Genomic DNA, 6,208 nt, shown 5'->3' on the forward strand with positions numbered 1-6,208 from the left:
GTACGCCATTAGTCTATACTAATGGCGCACCGCTTGTCTGGTGCGCCATTAGTGTCAATCCCATATATAGCCCTTTTTCTAGTAGTGATACCAACGACACACCTAGCTAGTATGATCAATAACCATGGGAAAACAGAATGCAGTAGTATTAATTCCGCAACACTGATTTTGTCCATCTTTTTGTATAAAATGCATCGATAGATTATAGAGCCGTGCTATCCTTTCATAAGCTTATGGTTAACTTGGTAGGTTGCGTACGGTACGAAAGCTGAAGACCTACATCCTAAATTTTGAAAATGTTGCACTGTATAAGAGTACATGCTACTGGTATATATATCAAGGAGAACAAGTAAGACTGACATACATATGAGCCAGCTCGAAACTCTTCCTTCACCTTCCACTTGGGTGATGGACCTCCTGTTTCATTGTATGTGTAATCTTCTCCTTTGTTTCTACAAGCACAGAGAAGAAACGACGACGATAGTTAACCAAGTACTTATATAATATAACAAATGTGTTCACTATCATGCACGATTAGTACATACCAATGCTGGTGAGAGCAGCATGTCAAGATATGACATATAATGCTACGAGGGCCTTGTGCAAGGCCATTTATGCTGCACTGATCCATAGCTAGTGACCAGGTGCGACGACCGATGTCGTATTGCGCAAAACGGTGCTTTTGTGGACGGAAGTACACAATAGTATTGGCCTTACCATGGGAAATGCCCTGGAAGAAACACAGATACTCCTTGGTCCCATGAAGATAGTGTTTTCTCCGATGTTTGTTACCGCAATGAATTTTCCCAAGACAAGGTCAGCAAGCCTATAAACCGTTATATGGGATAGCTGAGCATCGTCGTGTGCAACCACTAAGATCTCCGAACCATACTCTACCAGGTGGCAAGAGTGTAGGTGTTGTTTCTCTACCGGGCCTGTGAAGATCAACTTTGGTGGGTCTTGATAGTGGCATACGTCCATCTCAAAAATCCGTGGTGCACCATTCCTAGGAGTGATAAAGTCAGGAACCGCGTATATCTTTCCGTGTAATGGCAGCGGTCCATTGATATATGACCCTGGGCATGTCCAACTTAGCATTGTCCATTGCATATCTAGGGAGGTAGCAACAGCCACATAATCAAACACATTGAAGGTAAGCAAAACAGTGACAGTTCCTGAAACAAAGGAAGCACAAGTAGAGATGTATCTCATCACAACAAGCTCGAGCGGCCAAGCTCCTCCCTCGGACTTCTGTGAGGCCAGGGTGGTGAGCCGGGGAAGCTCAACGATGTCACCGGCGAAGGGGTGGAGGAGACGGGCGGCTGTGTCTTCATCCCTCTGGAGGAGGAGTAGGCCGTAGACCGAATCAAGAATACAATGGTTGGCAAACAGCGGGAGGCGGATGCGGACAAAGACACGTGAGTCTAGGTTGAAGAAGCGGACATAGTCACCCAGCTCGGGGTGCCCAGGATAAAGGCCACGACCGTCAGGGAACATCGTCCAGCGACGCGGGTGGAAACGTGGATCGACGACGCCACGGCCACGCGGGCAGAGAGTCTCTGATCGCCACTGCACGCAAACAGCGCGGAAACGGACGTAATCCAGTAAATCGCCGGCCAGCAAGTGCGACGCGACCAGCCGAACCAAATCTCCTTGCATCGATTCCCAGCAAACCCTAGGGCTCCGGGTTGCCGACCAGCCGGGAAACATGCATCTTTGTCTTGCTGATGAGATGGTGGCATGCATCTTGCGGCTAGCTATCGCTGATAAGATCTTCCAAGAGGTTGGTTTGTAAGCAAAATCGTTCAAAGCGACCACGGAATAGACGCCGACTCATGAGTTTCGGGAGCCGATGCAAAACGGTCTACCATGTATAAATAGTCGATAAACCTACACGCACGGACCTTTACAGATTCATAAATAGTAGGGTTCCCTGTATAGCATACTCCCACCTCAATGGATAAGATTTTGCATGTGAGATGGGTATATTCGATAACAACAGCCGTGCTAACCAGGGACGGGGCTTGCCTGCTCCCTTGGCGTGCTCCCATCCGTACTCCCCTTTGTTCATTTACCATCCAACAGCCACACCATTTTATCCTCCCCGGTGCCCCCTTTTTTCAAAAAAAAAACAAAGAATCTCCGTATTTCCGTATCAACCCCTCTCCGGCCCATACATATATTACGTAACGTCTTCTCCCACTGGCTCATGCCGCAGGCCGCAGCGTGCCGCCCCAGGACATGCATGCCGCACACCATCGCTGCGGACAAGCCCGGCCACGGTGAACACAACGAACATCCATCAGTTCACTGCAGCCTCCGCCTCGCTGCCGGCGACGCGAACATGATGTATGTCACGATGATCACATCACCGAGAACATGCGACACCAGGAGGCAGGAGGATGGCGAGGACGACGAAGAACTATGATAGCATGTCGTCACGCTGCAACTTTGTGTCGTCTAAGTGGCCATGCGACTTGTTCATATCATCAGCGATTCAGCGGTGTACATTATTCGGTTGTCAATGATGGCGGCGGCCGCCACCGATGAGCTATAAACAATCCAGATTTGTGCCACGCCTCACCTTGAACCACCTGGGCAATAGACATGTTCGAGTGGATACCGTCGTGACCGGATGACAGTGAAGATCACGTCCATGCCGCTGTACGCCTTGTCCCTTCGAGCGCGGCCGACGGGCGGAGAGTACATAAGGTGAGCTTTTGCCACTAGGAGGCCGGTATCAAGCAAGGAGATGCAAAAGTATGCTAGTGGATGAGAAGCGAGCCTAGGTGTGGCCAGAACCGTACCGTCCGGCCAGTGCTCGACTCTGCTGCGACATGTGCTCCTTGATGTGGTCTGTGGTGCCATGCGTATGACATGTGTACATACGGGAGTGAAGCAGCGGCGGCCGGCCGCCGGCGGTGAAGTTGGCTGCAGCAACGCCGGCTAGAGTGAACAGGAGATACTTGGAGGTGCTCGGCGAGTTTCTTATGAGCTCCGGCCATGGGCTTTGTGACAACGCCTGTGTGCATACGGGAGTGAGTAGAAAATACACAGATTTTTTTGTCTTTTTTTTTTCTAAAAAAGGGGGCACCGGGGAGGATAAAATGGTGTGGCCGTTGGATGGTAAATGAACAAAGGGGTGTACGGACGGGAGCACGCCAAGGGAGCAGGCAAGCCCCGTCCCTCCTAGGAGTTGGAGTGATTAACTCTCTATTGATTGACTGATTAGGATCGGTTACAGGTGATAAGAAAATAGGCAGTTTTCTGATTAAATTAATCCATGAATAAATCATGAGCATGGTATTGAAAGCATTGATAACACACTGGTTACAATCTAACAGAGCATGTACTACGCATATAGTAGAAACATCTACGCATATCGCTAGTACTGCTACAACAGAAATAAACATGAGAGGGATAAACGATGTATACCCTCCGACCGGCCATGCGGCGGCGGTGGCGGCGGCAGTAGCCGCGGCATCCTCGGCGGCCTTCTTGTCGGCCTCAGCCTTCTCAGCGGCAGCACGGTCGGCGTCGGTCGACATGGTGATGCAGACGTAGATGAACAGAAGCGAGCAGTCGCGTAATCGCTATCCAAAAACCTAATCGCCCCTCTCCCGTACAGGATCCGGAGAGGCGGGGTTTCGGAGGCCTGCTCTCCCGTTAACCGTGTACGCGGTGAACGGGACGGAGTCGCCGGCGGCAGCAGCAACAGAGAAACGACATGGGCGTGGAGGCGGAGTTGCGTTCTGTTTCGTGGCGGCTAGGGTTGGCAGCGCCCCGCATATATATGTGCGGCTGCGCGTGGAGAGACGTGGGCTGAACCCACGTCCAAGTCGGTAGCCCACGATCCGACGTCTCAGATCGTGGCCCCACCTGTCAAAGACTCTCCGTTCCTGGCCGGCAAAAAGAAGCGCATAGGAGTGAGCTCGGCTCGGCTCAATCCCGCAACCCGCGGCGCGTCGTGACGAGGCGTGGCGAGGTGAGCGGAGGAGGAGGAGTGCGCGAGGGCCTCATCTCTTCTTAAGCTCCAATAGCATGAGGAAGAGAATCCCTTATAAACCACTCCAACTCTCCTTCCACTTCGAAGGTGGGACTAAACTTCCCATCACCTTGTCATGCCACCTACATGGGCCCTTAGAGATCAAATATGAAATTCTCATATGGGCTCTAGGCCCATCTCATATTTCAACAATCCCCCACCAGATCTCAGGGGCCCAGTTTGTCGTTTGTTCCAAACGCTGTTTTGATATACCAGCATCTCAGTGGAGACCGATTAAGGTTGAGCTCCACCTAGACCAAGTAGTTACACTCCTTCACAACTGAACAATGGACTATGCCTTCGAATTGTCAGTTTGGCGTCAAGAAGTTTCACCACAAATCTCACTGATACGAGGCTGCCGAAGGCCGACCCCTCGGGTGGAGCATATTAGTCACACTCCTGGCCTGTTCATGAGCTTGCTAGAGATCACCCCAATCTCATAGACTGTGACCAGCAGTCGGGCTCATACAGGTGTGTTCCTCCAAAGATCGCTCTGTAGGATAGCATCTTGCTTATGCATATAAGCCTTGGAACACATTAAGACAGTAGTCATTCTTCCATACAGTTTCACAGAGTATTGCATCTCCAACGGAGTGGATTAGTAAAGTTACTCTCCTCAGTTCACCACTGGCTTGTTTTCCCAGGTCCTACTTCACGGGATCTCCGATCACATAGGTTGGGTTACTACCATGGCAACTCATGTGGGTCTCATACCCATCTCCCTTGATGCGTTATCTATCACAACACGTGATAGCCCTTTAGTAAAGGGATCTGCCAGATTCTTAGCTGTTTGAATATAATCCAACGATATCACTCCGGAGTTCCTCAATTTTCTGACAGCTTTCAATCTCATTCTTATGTGTTTGTTGGACTTCATGTTGTCCTTTGAACTCTTCACCTTGACAATAACTGTTTGATTGTCACAGTTCATAACGATGGCCGGAACCGGCTTCTCAACCACTGGCAAGTCCATCAACAGATCTCGAAGCCATTCTGCTTCACCACCCGATGTGTCCAATGCTGTTAATTCTGCTTCCATTGTCGATCTTGTTAAGATCGTTTGCTTGTAAGACTTCCAGGAAACAGCACCACCTCCAAGAGTAAATATATACCCAGTTGTGGCCTTCATCTCATCAGCATCAGAGATCCAATTTGCATCACTATACCCTTCAAGTACCGACGGGTATCCGGTATAGTGAAGTCCATAGTTCATAGTACCTTTCAGATAGCGCATAACTCTCTCAAGAGCACGCCAGTGTACATCACCCGGTTTGGAAACAAACCGGCTCAGTTTGCTAATAGCAAATGCGATGTCAGGCTTCGTTGCGCTCGCTAGATACTGGAGTGAACCAACAATCTGAGAGTATCTCAATTGATCTACAGCTGTGCCTTTAGACTTTCGAATCAGCACACTAGGATCATATGGTGTTTGAGATGGTTTGCAGTCCGAATATCCAAAACGACTCAACACCTTCTCAACATAATGGGATTGCAGAAGTGTAATCCCACCTTCATCATCTCTCAATAGCTTGATGTTCAAGATAACATCAGCCACTCCAAGGTCCTTCATCTCAAAGTTCTGAGATAGGAAAGACTTAACTTCCTCGATCAACTTGAGATTAGTTCCAAATATCAGTATGTCATCAACATACAAACACAATATAACTCCTTCGCCCCCACCATAGCGATAGTATACACATTTGTCAGCCTCATTAACAACAAAGCCAACAGATGTCAACGTTTCATTAAACTTGTCATGTCATTGCTTAGGCGCTTGTCTCAGGCCATACAAAGATTTCACCAACTTACACACCTTTCCTTCCCGACCATCCATCACAAAGCCATCAGGCTGTTGCATATAGATTTCCTCCTTTAGCTCTCGGTTCAGGAAAGCCATCTTAACATCCATCTGATGAATGAGAAGACCATGCGAGGCCGCCAACGAGAGTAATACTTGAATGGTGGTCAGTCTGGCCACAGGTGAATAAGTGTCAAAGAAATCTTCTTCTTCTTTCTGGGCGTAGCCCTTGGCCACAAGCCTAGCCTTGTACTTTTCTATCGTACCATCGGGCCTAAGCTTCTTCTTGAACACCCACTTGCATCCCAATGGTTTGCAACCATAAGGACGTTCAGTAAGCTCCCAAGTCCCGTTAGCCATGATGG

The 6,208-nt window shown here is 49.2% G+C and overlaps 1 pseudogene; it reads right to left on the minus strand.

The window, feature by feature from the left end:
• Positions 1-276: 276 nt before the first annotated feature.
• Positions 277-1,746, minus strand: LOC147976874 (uncharacterized; annotated as a pseudogene).
• Positions 1,747-6,208: the final 4,462 nt, after the last annotated feature.

This window comes from Triticum urartu, chromosome 4A (assembly GCF_056163025.1).
Source record: "Triticum urartu cultivar PI428250 chromosome 4A, HENAU_Tu73, whole genome shotgun sequence".
In the NCBI taxonomy this organism is placed as follows: domain Eukaryota; kingdom Viridiplantae; phylum Streptophyta; class Magnoliopsida; order Poales; family Poaceae; genus Triticum; species Triticum urartu.